Here is a 16,568-nt window from a genome sequence, read left to right as displayed (position 1 = left end):
TAGGTTTTGGCTTAAGGAACTAGGTGATGGTACCACTTACTAGACTATGAGTGACAGAAATAGGGTTTTTTCCCCCTTCCATCCCTTAATTTTTTAAATTATTATTTTTTAATTGAGATATAATTGACCTACAACACTGTTAGTTCCAGGTACACAACATATTGATTTGATATTTCTATTATAAAATGATCACCATGAAAGAAATAGGTTTGAGAGGGAAAATCAAGAACTCTTTTCTGGGACAAATTAAGTTTGAAATGCATATTTGTTATCCGCATGGAGACAGTAGTTGGATATATGCCTCTGGGGCTCATGAGAGAGGTCTGGGTTTGGGATACAAGTTTGAGAATCATTAGCATGTGAAGGTGTGACTGGTTTATTGAGTGAACAAGTTTCCTCAATCCTTGCATTTCACTTTGCTCTGCTGAATCTCCCTTTCTCATTCCTAAATGATACATTGGGTGGGCTCCATAATTTTCCTGCCATTTTCAGTTCTTTAAGGCCTGCTTAGTCCAGTTTAAAACTCCTATCTGATTCCAGTTTAAATCTCATCTCCTCCCTTTCCTCCAGCGCTGACCAGATGTCCTCTTGAGGGACTTGAAATGGGGAAGGGGCAAGATTGACTTTCCTACCACTCTTACTGCTCTGGTATCTTTGAGAGGAGAAGAGTAGTTGGTCTAGTTCCTCTAATTTTTCAAGTCCCCTAACTTTTCCTCTATTGTTGGGTCTAGGAGAGGAAGAGCATAAAGCTCTTTTCTTAACTGATTTTTTTTTCCTTCGGTACGCGGGCCTCTCATTGTTGTGGCCTCTCCCGTTGTGGAGCACAGGCTCCGGACGCGCAGGCTCAGCGGCCATGGCTCACGGGCCCAGCCGCTCCGTGGCATGTGGGATCCTCCCGGACCGGGGCACGAACCCGTGTCCCCTGCATCGGCAGGCGGACTTCCAACCACTGCGCCATCAGGGAAACCCTCTTAACTGATTTTTAGTAAGCCCTGGAGTGAGATGTCTGCCCTCAGATACTGGAAATTCCTTAGCGTGCAATGTACACAAATGGATTCTTTTTCTTTCATTTTGAGCCTTAGTTGCCAATGCTGAGCAACAAGAAAAATCCCACTCAGCATCCTATTCAAAATCTCATTTAAAGCCATAGGATTGGATGATGTATTCCCTGAGGTAACAGTATGGGTCTGGCCACGTGGAAGATGTTGGTAGACTTAAAAATGGCCCTTATGGCAGTGGAGGTGATAGAAGTCACATGGAGTGGGTTGTGGAGTAAATGAGAAGTGAAAACATAGGGAAGGCAAGCAACTCATTAGGGAAGTATTGTGATGAAGGTGGAAGAGAACTTGGAGGAGCAGCTGGAGGGAGCTGTAAGGTGAAGCTAATGTTTGTTTGTTGATATTTTTAATTTAGAGGTGGTGCCGATCATTAGAAAAGGGGTTATAATGTAGTACATGAGATGATAATGAAGGAGCAGAGGCCCTGAGAAGGCGTGAGAAGAAGGGATCCAGAGCAGAAGAGGAGAGATTCGCTTTTGGTAGGAGCAAGGGTACAGCTTGAATTGTAATAGGAGAGAAGGCAGAGAAAAGATAGGGCTCGTGCTGGTGGTTTTGTAGATTTGATGATGAGAAGGTAAGGGACATTTCCCAAGATGGCTTCTGTTTTTGCGAATGAGGCAGGACAGTTGATTAGTAGCTAATAACAGGGTGGGTGGGAAGGGAGAGTGGGAAACATCTTTTTGCTACAGTACACAAACCTTGAAATAGGGGCAGATTGATTTAGATTCACCTAAAACACCCAGCAAAGTGCTGGAACTATTTATCACATATTTTTGGAATAAAATAATTTTAATTATCGCAAACTGAAAGTATTTGCTTTAAATCTTATCTTAAAAAGGTGTTATAGCTGTTCAGAAAATTATATATTTTTTTAGGCCCCAACCTGAAATTGTGAATATTTTGAGGTGTAATGTATAGAATAAAATGGACTTATGGTTCATGCAAAAGCTACTTTCATTTTTGAAGGGATTTTAATGAAAAGAAGAAACTGTATTCCATTCTGATTAAAGAACTGATTGTACCCTGAAGGGCTTATTTTCCAGGAGGGATTGTTGATAGGGATAAAATTGTTTTCTTTCAGGAGGCTTCCCTTCTGTGCCTCTAATCTAGCTGGCCCCTAAAACAGGGCTCTGCATCAAGGGGCTCCTCAGTACATGTGGTTGAGTGAGTTTGTCTAGGACCAGCCCTGATTCCTAGAGCCAAAGAACCCTTGATTACCTCAGGAGGATTTCTACAACGTCTCTGATTTATTCTTTTTTCTCTTTTTTTTCTAGCTCCTCTATCCCTAACTTTTATTTGCTTGCAAGAAGAATGTGAGCCAAAATTTTAAAGTTTCAAAAGTATAAAGAAAGGAAACAAGTAAATAGGGAAGGAGAATAAATACTGAACAAGACTGGGCAAGGTGACAAGACGGAATTACTGTGAAAATCGGGAAGGGGGCCAGGGTGCAAAATGCAGCGGCTGTGTAGTTTACAGGAACTATTTAGTGTTCAGCATGCTTCAGTGATCACCCAGAGAAAGCCAGATTTTTCCGGTTTTGTTTGCTACCCTATAGTTAGCTATGGAAATCTGACATAGGTGATCTGTGTTTTCTGTCAGCCAACCGATGTAAATACAGAGGACTATGGGGCCTCTGCTCATCAAATCCGACGTGATTTGAATTGCTAGGAGGAGGACCTCTTGTGGCTATAGTGGGGAATACTTCAGCTAAAACTGCTCTTGGAGGCTGCAGACATTTTTATGAGGGAATTAAAAAAACCCAACTCTTTAGAGCTCTTTAAAATTGTATTTCCCATATTTGTAGTATTCAGTTGGTTTGATAACACCAAGTACTGTAATTGCATCTGTATTGCATCTCTGAGGAGTTCAGTGTAATTTGAAGCACTTCAGATTTTGTCCATTTAATTCACATATCCCTTGAAAAGTAGATAGGAAGAATAGGGGTTTTCATCTCCATTTTGCAGATGGAAAGGAGAGGTACAGAGCAGGTAATAACTTATTTGTGCCTTTAAAGTGGGGGCAGGCTGGCTCATAATAGAATTTGGATATCTAATCTTGGGCTCAATTCAACAGTCTGTGTTTAGAAAACATTCATTATTAAAGCTCTAAAACAAAAACTTCTATTTTGCAAGTGTCAAGTGATTTCTTTATTCAAGAAAAGATGGAGTGAGAGACATAAAACTTACTCTTTGTTTTCACTGTGAAAAGAGGCTATTCCTAGATTCTCCAAGGGGAAAAAGCTGCTTTAAAAAAATCTGGAGAGGACAGTATGTTAGCAACTAAGAATCTTTAGATAAATGTAATGTCAATTATGCACATTTTAGAGGAAGCTACATAAAAATAGTTATTTCACAGATTTCCCTAGGAATCATATAAAATGAAACCTCTTTCATAATTGATTCTCTGACAATTTCCAGACCTTGCCTTTTCCTCTCAGCTCCCTCATATTTGTTCTAAGAGTGCCTGTAGAGCTAATAAATAAATGCCTTTAAAATTTTTTGAATTCATTCTTTTAAGAACAGGAATGCCCAAACTCAAATGAGTAGTTCTGTTTTAGGGGCAGTTACCACCCGCTGTTTTTAGAAGCTAGTGGAACAAAGTCACAAAAGCAGTAATGCCTAAGGAAATATGGTACAAGTTCAAGTGGGGTGTCAAGGAATAGATGAAGTGATAAAGCTTAAGTCAGGACTATGCAAGATTGTTCCAGTGAATGGTAAGATGTTGATGGAGAGATTAAAAAAAAGGAAAGAGGAAATATGAAAAAGAATAGCCATAGAAAAAAGAAATTTTGTTGGAAAAATTTCTGTTTTTTTTTGGTGACTTTAATAATGGTTCCACCTGTGGAGTTTTTGGTAAATCTTCACTTTACATTCTTTACTGATAATTATGTAGGTCCAAATAAATCCCAGAAGCAGAGAGTGTGATGCTTGGTGTAAGGGTATGAGACAGGTAAGATTTCAGAGGAAAGACATTGTCTCAGATGTGACACATAATTCTGTGGTACTGAAGACACTGAATTTTACATAATTGATCTTTTGATGTGTGGATTTCCTGGACTATTCCTGCTTTATCATTTTTCACTCTTGATAATTCCAGCGTTCAGCTTTAATTAGATGTAAGAGGTCCTTATTTTGGAAAGGGACTAGAGAAATGCAGATCTAACTTATTTAGAGCTTCCTGACAGCTTTGTTTGTAGATCTCTAGGCGAAGTATGTGTCTGGCCTTTTTCAACAAAGTATTTTCAGTAACAAGTTGTCAGTGAGGTCAGTGACTAGCAGTTCAGGATTAGATACCACCCACCCTGGTTTGTAACCTCCCCCTTCTTTCTCATCCTGGGTGAATGACGCTCAGCTGAAGTGACTGCCCCACTGTCACTGCCTCTCAATTTGGTACTCTGTAACTCTGTGACTAACCAAGAAGTCGTCTTTATTTTTCTGCCCCAAACTCTTTTTGGAAAATTTCCTACAAGAGCTGAATTTTAAACACATTTACTTTATAGGAAGCAACAGAAAGGTAAGAGTCAAGTTTGTAAAAAGAGGAGCTGGACTTCAGTGCTTTTTTGTTTCTGCGTTGAAATTGCTCTGCCTTAGTTATATATTGTAGGTTTAAAATGTAGGGCTTCTTTCTGAATTAAAGAACACATTATTATATAAAACGGGAATGTTTTGACTAGTTATGGTGAGAAATGTAAGCTTTCACGCTAAGTTTAAAGTTATAAATAACTTTCAAGCTAGTGCCAGGGGAAGCTAGTAGCCAAGGTCGTGCTTTGCATTCAGAGAGTTTCTGGCTATAAAAAAACCGATTGGGATCCTGTGCAGGAAAAGATAAGATGTTGTCTGGATGCTTGTGCTTTGGCATGGGGCTGGGGCAAAATATTTGAAGGAATTTTACTTTCAACCCAAAGCTTGTTCACAGTAAATGGGAGATTTTTTAAATGAGATAGTGGCAAAAGCCTTAATTTTTGAATTTAATATTTGCCTTATATATTTGTTTTATAATTGGCAGTAACATTAAGAAATTGAGGAATCTCTCAGAACTGTTTTTACCACCATTTATAATCAAATGAAAATCACACTGTATGAGATGAATGTGGGAAGTAATAATGTAAAGAGAAGGTCACTATCTGATGGTGTCTGAGTGACTGCGAGCAATTGCTCTCAGTTGCACTGAGGACAGAACTGGGAGGAATAAGTACGGATGGAAACAAGAAGAAATTTAGGCTAGGAGGTTCATTAACTGTAGAGGTTTTGAGTCATGGATATGCACCACTGAGAAAGACAGTTGCAACATATCTGAAGATACAGGAGATCCAAAGATTTGCTTAAAACACACATGTGGGAAAAATAGGATTTCAGATTAGCCTTGGTCCTGGGTTTGTGGCTAGCTTTTTTAGACAGACTAAAATGTCAGCATATATGAGAAAAATTGTGATTTGGAGATGTGGATTATCAGTAGTCAAATTCAAATGGCATATTTGGATGGACTATTACAATTTCATTACCCACTATAAAGAATTACCTTAATAGTAGCATAAGGACACATTTGTTAAATGGAGAAGCCCAAAATGCCAACAGCATATATACAGCTATTTCTATTTGTTGTGTCCTATACATGGTCTGTGCCTTCCTTCTTAACTGAGTAAAATATTGGAATTTTTATAGTAAAACTTATTTTCTTTTCATTATAAAAGTAATATGAGCTCATTATAGGAATTTTGAAAGCACAGAAAAAAATTATCTGTAATCTCATTGATGCATTTTCTTTTAGTCTTTTTTCTCTGTACAGCTTTAAAATGAATTGCAGTAATACTGTAGATAAAATTTGGAACCTTGCTTTTTCATTTAACTTTTACAAAAATATTTTCCGTGTAATATTACCTAATCTACATGGATGTTATTTTAGATTGCTGTCTAACATTCTTCCAAGTGAATGGCTATATAATTTTTTAATCATTGTTGAACATCTAGGTGCTGTGGTGTGTGTGTGTGTGTGTGTGTGTGTGTGTGTATTTATTTATTTATTTTAAAGGTCATTTCTTTAAGCTCTGTTCTTAAATGTGTACTTGTCAGATTAGAGAACATTAGAGTTGAAGGCAAAGATTGTGATTTTTAAGAAGATGGGTTTTTACTGTTTTTCTTTTAAGGCTTTGTAAAATTCCTTATCTCCCAAATGAAATACTTATTGAGTGTCCATGAGATGCAAAACACAGTTATCAGGCACATAGATAGCAATATACTTAGTATTTGGAAGGACAGAATCTCCTCTACTTACAAAATTTCAACTTATGGACTTTCACAGGTATCAATAAAGTTACATGTTAAAAATTCTTCATCTCTCCCTGAAACCGACAGACAGTATTATTGACTGCTTACATTATTTTGGACTTTAGAATTTATAAATAACCTTCGTAGAGAATCATCTATATGTTGTTCTGATTTATATGAGTTTTATGATCCAACTGTGGCAAAGAAATAGAATTAGGAAGAACAAATATTTTATAATAAAATTTTGTGGAAATTAGAATTATTTGGAGAAAACCTGTAGGCAGCAAAGTGGAAAGAAAAAGGATAGATGGTACATGCAAAAGCAGAGTTTCAGTTTTGGGATTTTCTGCTTAGGGAAACATGAGAATGGAATAAGGCATGGGTAGGGTGGGAGTTAAGGAAGGTATGAAATTTTAATTCTGTTATTGGTATTGAATTTGGGAATTATGGTTGTAGAAATAGAATATATTGAAGTAAGATTTTTGGAAGTAGTGGCTGGTACAGAAATCAAAGTTGAGAGAGTAGAGACATCAGTATTTGATGGGAGGTGAGGTAGAGGGTTGTGAATTCTTAATATATTCTGCTTGTATTAAAAAATTTTTAATTGTAGAATTTTATTTTTACAGTGATATTTAGAGAAATATCATAGGTATGGAAAGATGGGAGTTCCATTCTTTATTCACTCTGAACTTCTGCTTGCATGTTTCTATTTTTTCTTTGGAATAGAAGGGATTAAGACTTAAGTAGAGAAGTTGGCAGCCCAATATTGCCTGAAGAGAAACTATGTGCTTCGTAATGAAGACTTAAAAATAGTGTTTATCTATGGATCATTGGCTCATGGGAATGTTAGTCTAGAGACTCAAAAAGCATGATTTTCTAAATCTTGTTAGGATACTGGATTTTAAGTGACATGATATTGTGGGGTGGAACTCCTGAGTTTAGCCAAGTTGCAAACCTAATGGAAAGTGACAGATAATTGAGACTATAGAATTTTTGAAAAGGAACACGACTATTAAGTGTTGCACCTGATTTTCACATGCTTAATTACTATTTTTAACTACACTGTTGCTGTCTGGGACACAGCCAGTAGTCTGCTACCAATTTAATCACTAACTTCCAGGGTCTGAGAAGTGACTTAGTTCCTATGCGCAAAATTGTAAATTAGGTCAAATTTATTTGTCACTGCCACTCCCTCACCTCTTTTTCCTGCTTTTCATTATCCTAACTGGTATGCTTGTGCTGCCCCAGGTCCCTCCATTAACGGTGAAAAAGATTTGATGGAGAAGGCAATGTTTAGCACAAAGAAAGACCTTCAAGTACTGGAACTTGAAGACTTTAGACCCTATTTTGTATTAGCACCATTCAAAATGGGATCAACAGTTCTCAATCTGTTACTTGAAACAGATGAAAGGGACCATACAAGCATTTATCTTCCTTATTTATAGGCATATGGAGTAGAGAATTGGGATCGAGATGTACAATTAACTAGATAATAAATGAATTACCAGGTCTCAGTTGATGAGGCTTCTGGAGGTAGTATCAATGCAAAAAGGCCCTAGGTTAGCCCATTGAGAACACATAGAATGACTGAGAGGCAGGATTCCTCAAAGGGCTACATTGGCTCTACTCCAACGTTGGCTTTGGATTATTTACTCTTTCTAGATGACTTGTGTACCAGATATTATTCTTAGTTCTGGGGATAGATACTAGTGAACCAAATTAAAGCCCTGCCCATATGGTGTTTCCTTTCTAGTGTTTGTGTTTTTGTGGATAGGGATGAAGAGAGAGTGAGAAGTAAAACCTACCTCTCTGTGATTCTCCAGAAGTACCAGGGTCTGTCTTAGTACAGGGCTGAAGCTCATAGATTATGTTTCCATGGAAATTTGCATGATTAATTAGCTTTTCTGTTAGAATCAGCAGTTCCTATTTCCCCAATATGGGGTACCAAAGGAATCCTAGTTTTAAGAATCAAATAATCTGTGATAGGCACTGCTGGTTGCCTATGCAATATCCATGCATTCTGCTCTTCTTGCTAATTTACAGAACCCTGATTTAGGTCAAGAAAAAAGGGCTTAATGCTATACATACTGATCTGCATCTTGTATCCCCACATTTTCCCTGAATTAGGACAGTTACATTTAGTTAAGACAGATGCATAGCAATTCATGTAGACCTACCTCATTCTTTTCAGTGGCTTCATGGTATTTTACTACTGTATGTGAAACAGGAGGGAAGGGGGCAGGGCACAACCTTTAAAAGAATGACATAGCCACAGGACATGACATAAACTATTTAAAACCAACTAGGTCCGAGATGGTGGAGCATTTGACTTCCACTGGAACTTGAGCCTCATTATACGCTCATTGTCATACATTAGCATGCTAAATGACACACCCACCAGCGCCATGACAGTTCTGAGGCTAACCATAAAAGCTCAAAAAGCGGGCAGTAGCCCAATTCCTGGAAATACCCATGCCTTCCCCAAAATAGTTGGAATAATCCTCCCACTCATTATCTTATAAAATTACCCAGCCCATAAAAACTAACCATCCCATATTTTGGGGCCTCTTGCCTTCTGAGATGGCTCACACTCTGTCTGTGGAGTTGTTTCTCCCAAGGCTGTTCTTGCCTTTTGAGACAGACCACATTCTGTCTATGGAAGGTGTATCTCTCTAAATAAACTTGACTTACATATACAGTTGACCCTTGAACAACATGGGTTGAATGGCACAGGCCCACTTAGAAGTGAATTTTTTTTCAATAGTAAATGCTATAGTATTACATGATCTGTGGTTGGTTGAATCTTCGGATGTAGAACTGCAGATATGGAGGAACCGTGGATATGAACAGTGACTATAAAGTATCTGTGGAGTTTTGACTGCTGGGAGGGTCAGTGCTCCTACTCCCCACATTGTTCTAGGGTCAACTGTATTGTAAAATGATTATTGCAATAGGTTTAGTTAGCATCCATCATTTCATATAGATACAATAAAAAGAAAAGGGAAAAAAAGAAACCAAATTTTTTTCCTTGTGATGAGAACTCTTAGGATTTACTCTCTTAATAACGTTCATGCATGTCATATAGCAGTGTTAACTATAATCATATGGTACATTACATCCCAAGTAGTTATGTATTTTATAACTGGAAGTTTGTTTCTTTTTTACCACCTTCCTCCAATTCTCCTTTCACCCACCCCCATCTCTGGTAAGCACAAATATGATCTCTTTTTCCATGAGTTTAGTTTTTGTTTTGTTTTTAGATTCCACATATGAATGAGCTCATACAATATTTTTCTTTCTCTGTCTGCCTTATTTCACCTGGCATAATGCCCTCAAGTTCCATTCTTGTTGTTATAAATGACAGAACTTCCTCATTTTTTATGGCTGCATAATATTCCATTACACAGTACATAATAGACCACAACTTCTTTATCTATTCACCTTCCAAGGGACTCTTAAGTTATTTCCATGTTGTGGCTGTTGTGAATAGTGCCGCTATGAACATGGGGGTGCAGGTATCTTTTTGAGTTAGTGTTTAGTTTCCTTTGGATGTATTCCCAGAAGTAGAATTGCTGGATTATATGGTAGTTCTGTTTATAATTTTTTATGGAACCTCCATACTGTTTTCTGCAGTGGCTGTACTAGTTTACAATCTCACCAAGACAGTTCACAGGGTTCCCTTTTCTCTACATCCTTGCCAACGCATGTTATCTCTTATCTTTTTGATTATGGCCAGTCTAGCAGGTGTGAGGTGATATCTCATTGTGGTTTTGATTTGCATTTCCCTAACAACTAGTGATGTTGAACATCTTTTTATGTACCTGTTGACCATTTGTATATAGTCTTCAGAAAAATGTGTATTTAGGTCTTTTGCCCATTTTTAATTGGGTTATTTGTTTTTTTGCTATTGAGTTGAATGAGTTCTTTATTTATTTTGGATATTAACCCCTTATTGAATATATGATTTGCAAGTATTTTTTCCCATTTTGTAGGTTATGTTTTCACTTTGTTGATTGTTTATTTTGCTGTGCAGAAGCTTTTTAGTTTACTGTAGTTCCATTTGTTTATTTTATTTTTTTAATTTTTATTTATTTATTTATGGCTGTGTTGGGTCTTCGTTTCTGTGTGAGGGCTTTCTCTAGTTGTGGCAAGTGGGGGCCACTCCTCATCGCGGTGCGCGGGCCTCTCACTATCGCGGCCTCTCTTGTTGCGGAGCACAGGCTGCAGACGCACAGACTCAGTAATTGTGGCTCACGGGGCCAGCTGCTCCGTGGCATGTGGGATCTTCCCAGACCAGGGCTTGAACCCGTGTGTCCTGCATTGGCAGGCGGACTCTCAACCACTGCACCACCAGGGAAGCCCTTGTTTATTTTAAAAATTAATTATTTATTTAGTTGTGTTGGGTCTTAGTTGTGGCACGTGAGCTCTTTAGTTGCAGCTCACGGGCTTCTTAGTTGTGGCATGTGAACTCTTAGTTGCAGCACGCATGTGGAATCTAGTTCCCTGACCAGGGATTGAACCTGGGCCCCCTGCATTGGGAGCACAGAGTCTTAACCACTGCGCCACCAGGGAAGTTCCCCATTTGTTTATTTTTGCTTTTATTTCCCTTGCCTGAGGGGACACATCCAAAAAAATATTACTAAGACTGATGTCAAAGAGCTTACTGCCTATGTTTTCTTCTAGAAGTTTTACGGTTTTAGGCCTTACATTTAAGTCTCTAGTCCATTTCAGGTTAATTTTTGTGAGTGGTGTAAGATAGGGGTCTAGTTTTGTTCTTTTACATGTGAATATCCATTTTTTCTAACACTGTTTATTGAAGAGACCCTTCTCTATTTAGTATTCTTGGCTTCCTTGTCAAATATTAGTTGACCATATGCTTAGATTTACTTCTGATTTCTCTATTCTGTTCCACTGGTCTATTTTGTCATTTTTATGCAGGTACCATACTGTTTTAATTACTATAGCTTTATAGTATAGCTTGAAATCAGGAAGTGTAATGCCTCTCACTTTGTTCTTTTTTCTCAGGATTACTTTGGCTATTCTGGGTCCTTTGTGGTCCCATATAAACTTTAGAATTGTTTATTTCTACTTCTGAAAAAATGCCATTGAAATCTTGATAGGAATTGCATTGAATCTTTAGATGGTTTTTGGTCAGTCTAGAGATTTACATTTTAACAATATTAATTCTTGCATTCCATGTACATGGGATACTTTTCCATCTATTTGTGTCTTCCTCATTTTTTTTCATCAGTGTTTTCAGAGTAGTGATCTTTTACCTTCTTGGTTAAGTTTATTCTCAAGTATTTTATTGTTTTTCATGCTATTGTAAATGGAAATGTGTTCTTTCTTTCTTTTTCAGATAATTCGTTGCTAGTGTATAGGAATGCTACTGATTTTTTTTTTTTTGCGGTACACAGGCCTCTCACTGTTGTGGCCTCTCCCATTGCGGAGCACAGGCTCCAGACACACAGGCTCAGCAGCCTGGCTCATGGGCCTAGCTGCTCCACGGCATGTGGGATCTTCCCGGACCGGGGCACGAACCCGTGTCCCCTGCATCGGCAGGCGAACTCTCAACCACTGCACCACCAGGGAAGCCCGCTACTGATTTTTGTATGTTAATTTTGTATCCTGCAACTTTTTGAAATCCATTGATTAGATTTAACAGTTTTCCAGTAGGATCTTTAAGATTTTCTGTATATAAAATCATGTCATTTGCAAATAGAGACAGTTTTACTTCTTCCTTTCCAAATCTGATGCCTTTTATATTTTTTCTTGTGTGATTGCCCTGGCAAGGAGCTCCAGTACTCATTTTTTCTCTTTATTCCCTCATAGTAAATTAAGCAAACTAGCTTTCTGTCTGTTTAATGTGTTGCAAGTATTTTCTCCCAATTTGTTGGCTTTTTTTTTTTACTTTTATGTTTTATTTTTAAATCATACATAAAATAAAATATTTTTGTGTTCAATTTTTAAAACTTCTTCCTTTATGGTTTCTGGATTTTGTGTTTGGTTAGAAAGGAATTTCTACTTCAATTATTACACATAAATGTATTATATATAAACTCACTCATACTTTCTTTCAGAATTTAAAAGTCTTTGCTACATCTGGAATTGATTTTGAGCAAATGAGTGAGGCTGGGAGTCAGCTGTATTTTAATTTTTCATCTAAATATTTATTTAGTTGGTCTAATATGATTTATTTCAGTCACTCTTTTTCCTGCTAATTTATTTTTAATTTAAAAAATATATTTTTATTTATTTGTCTGTACCAGGTCTTAGTTGTGGCATGTGGGATACTATTTTTTTTTTTTTTTTTTAGTTGTGGCGTGGCATGTGGGATCTTTAGTTGCAGCATGCAGGATCTCTTTTTAGTTGTGGCATGTGGGACCTTTAGTTGCGGCATGTGAACTCTTAGTTGTGGCATGTGGGATCTACTTCCCTGACCAGGAATCAAACCCAGGCCCCCTGCATTGGGAGCACAGAGTCTTAGCCACAGGGCCACCAGGGAAGTCCTCTTTCCTGCTAATTTAAAATGCCATCTTTATCATAAGCTAAATTTATATTAGAGTCTGTGTTTCACTCTTCTTCCTGTTCTGTAATACTCTTTTAAAAAAATTTTTATTTTATATCAAGTGTAGTTGATTTACAATGTTATGTTAGTTTCAGGTGTACAGCAAAGTGATTCAGTTATACCTATATATATATATACATATATATATATTCATTCTTTTTCAGATTCTTTTCTCATATGGGTTATCACAGAATATTGACTAGAGTCCCCTAGGCTATACAGTAGGTCCTTGTTGGTTATCTATTTTATATATAGTAGTGTGTATATGTTAATCCCAAACTCCTCATTCATCCCACCCTGCTTTTCCCCTTTGGTAACCATAAGTTTGTTCTGGTAATATTTTTATCTAATTTTTCTGCAGTCCCTACTTTTTTCCCCCCTTTTCTGTTCTTATTTATTTATTCTAAAACATTTTTTTTTAAATTGAAGATAGTTGACTTACAATATTGTGTTAGTTTCAGGTATATAGCAAAGTGATTCAGTTATTTCCTTTTTCAGATTGTATTCCATTATAGGTTATTATAAGATATTCAATATAATTTCCTGTGCTACACAGTAAATCCTTGTTGCTTATTTATTTTATGTATTGTAGTTTGTATCTGTTAATCCCATACTCCTTATTTGTCCTTCTCTCCCTCCCTGTCCCCTTTGGTAACCATAAGTTTGTTTTCTATGTCTGTGAGTCTGTTTTTGTCTTATATATAAATTCATTTGTATTATTCATTTTAGATTCACATATGAGTGATATCATATAGTATTTGTCTTTGTCTGACTTACTTCACTAAGTGTAATGTTCTCTCGGTGCATCCATGTTGCTGAAAATGGTAGTATTTCATTCTTTTATATGGCTGAGTCATATTCCATTGTGTATCTATACAACATCTTCTCAAACCAATCATCTGTTGATGGGCACTTGGGTTATTTCCATGTCTTGGCTACTGTAAATAATGCTGCCATGAACATTGGGGTGCATGTATGTTTTTGAATTAGAGTTTTCATTTTTTTTCTTGACATATACCCAGAAGTGTGATTGCTGGATCATATGGTAACTCTAGTATCAGTTTTTTGAGGAACTTCCATACTGTTTTTCATAGTGGCTGCACCGATTTATGTTCCCACCAACAGTATAGGAGAGTTCTCTTTTCTCCACAACCTCTCCAGCATGTATTTGTAGATTTTTAAATGATGGTCATTCTGAGTGTTGTGAGGTGATACCTCATTGTGCTTTTGATTTGCATTTCTCTAATAAGTAACAATGTTGATCATCTTTTCATGTGCCTGTTGGCCATCTCTCTCTTCTTTGGAAAAATGTGTACTTAGATCTTCTGCCCATTTTTTGATTGGGTTATTTATTTTTTTGATATTGAGTTGTATGAACTCTTTGTATATTTTGGATATTAACTCCTTGTTGGTCACATTGTTTGCAAGTATTTCCTCCCATTTTGTAGGTTGTCTTTTCGTTTTGTTGATGGTTTCCTTTGCTGTGCAAAAGCTTTGAAGTTTGAATAGGCCCCATGTGTTTATTTTTGCTTTTATTTCTTTTGCCTTGGGAGACTGATCTAAGAAAATATTGCTATAATTTATGTCTGAGAATGTTTTGCCTATGTTCTCTTTTAGGAGTTTTATGGTGTCATTTCTTATATTTAGGTCTTTAAACCATTTTTAGTTTGTTTTTGTATATGGTGTGAGGGAGTTTTCTAATTTCATTAATTTACATGTAGCTGTCCAGCTTTCCCCACACCCAGCACTTGTTGAAGAGACTGTCTTTTTTCCATTGTATATTCTTGCCTCCTTTGTTGTAGATTAATTGACAGTAGGTGCATGGGTTTATTTGTAGGCTCTCTATTCTGTTCCATTGATCTATATGTCTATATGTTTTGTGCCAGTACCACACTGTTTTGATTACTGTAGCTTTGTAGTATAGTCTAAAATCTGGTTATGCCTCCAGCTTTGTTCTTTTTCCTCAGGATTGCTTTGGCAATTCTGGATCTTTTGTAGTTCCATATATATTGGAGGATTATTTGTTATAGTTCTATGAAAAATGACATGTGCAATTTGATAGGGATTGCATTAACTGTGTAGGTTGCTTTGGATAGTATGACCATTTTAATAATATTAATTCTTCCAATCCAAGAGCTTGGAATATCTTTCCATTTCTTTGAATCGCCTTCAATTTCCTTTGTCAATGTTTTATAGTTTTCAGCTTATAGGTCTTTCATCTCCTTTAAGTTTATTCCTAGGTATTTTATTTTTCTGATGTGATTTTAAATGGGATTTTTTTTCATTGTTAGTGTAAGGAAATGCAACAGATTTCAGTATACTAATCTTGTATCCTGCTACCTTGCTGATGCATTCCCTACTTTTAAAATAACTTTATTTTATAACATGTTTTAATACCTGGAAGGATTAATCTTTCTCCTTATTCTTTTCTGCCCCTTCAGGATTTTCCTACATGTAATTACATAATGTTTATTTCCAGATGAATTTTAGTGTAACATTTTATAAAATTATTATAATAGCCTGTGAATATTTTAATTTAGGGAGAAATAATGCCTTTTTAATGTTTAATCTACCTATACATCATCATTTTGTTTACTCAATTCTTTTTTGACATCCTTCAGTAGAGTTTTTTTTTTTTGCTGTATGCGGGCCTCTCACTGCTGTGGCCTCTCCCGTTGCGGAGCACAGGCTCCGGACACACAGGCTCCGCGGCCATGGCTCGCGGGCCCAGCCGCTCCGCGGCATGTGGGATCTTCCGGGATCGGGGCACGAACCCGTGTCCCCTGCATCGGCAGGCGGACTCTCAACCACTGCGCCACCAGGGAAGCCCTTCAGTAGAGTTTTAAAGCTGTCTTTACACAAGTATTTTATACATTTTACACAAGTATCTTTGGTACCATCATATTTTGGTATCTTTCCTTCCATCATATTTTTAAAATTGGCTGTTATTTGTAAGAAGGGGAGCCATTGATTTGAGTCCACATTTGCATTTCTAAGATGGCCTCTGGTGGTTGAGACATAGCTGATATTCAGTGGGGATTTGGGGACCCAGATCTTCGGGCTCGCTCATTTGGATTTGCTTCTTCAGTTAAGTGTGTCTCCCTGAACTGTACCACCATCCAGCCCACATAATTTTATTTTTAAAACATTTTGATAAAACTTAATTTTTTAAACTGAAAAACTTATATATGTACATTTATTTTTATTTTTTATTTTAGCAAAGGGTGCCTTAGCTAGGGTTCTTTTTTTATTTTTAACATCTTTATTGGAGTATAATTGCTTTACAATGGTGTGTTAGTTTCTGCTTTATAACAAAGTGAATCAGCTATATGTATACATATATCCCCATATCCCCTCCTTCTTGCATCTCCCTCCCACCCTCCCTATCCCACCCCTCTAGGTGATCTCCCTGTGCTATGTGGCTGCTTCCCATTAGCTAGGGTTCTTGATTGCAACAAAGAGTCTGCTCTGGCTAGCTCCAGCAGAAAGAGTTTCATAAATGATATTTGGTAGCCCATAGATTCTCCTGGAGAGCCAGAGCAACAGCCAAAGACAATGCAGCTAGGAAAAATGTCCAAGTGTACCTGAGGAATGGTCCTAAAAGTGTACTAGCTTCCATTTTTCCTGGCTTTTGCACTCGGCAGTAGAGTCCTACCACAACTTTCCCAGAAGGATCTG

The 16,568-nt window shown here is 37.1% G+C and overlaps 1 protein-coding gene across 1 annotated transcript in view; it reads left to right on the top strand.

The window, feature by feature from the left end:
- The first annotated feature begins 4,490 nt into the window (after positions 1–4,490).
- CTNNA3 (catenin alpha 3) overlaps positions 4,491–16,568 on the top strand; it is a 1,654,963-nt gene continuing 1,642,885 nt past the window's right edge. Inside the window, exon 1 of the mRNA XM_082639545.1 lies at positions 4,491–4,571. The gene's annotated coding sequence lies outside the window, so the exon portion shown is untranslated. The remainder of the gene's footprint in view (positions 4,572–16,568) is intronic.

Source organism: Mesoplodon mirus (genome assembly GCF_964341445.2).
Source record: "Mesoplodon mirus genome assembly, chromosome: 2".
NCBI lineage: Eukaryota > Metazoa > Chordata > Mammalia > Artiodactyla > Ziphiidae > Mesoplodon > Mesoplodon mirus.
Note: the sequence above shows the minus strand (reverse complement) of the source record. Positions and strands in the feature narration are given on the sequence as shown.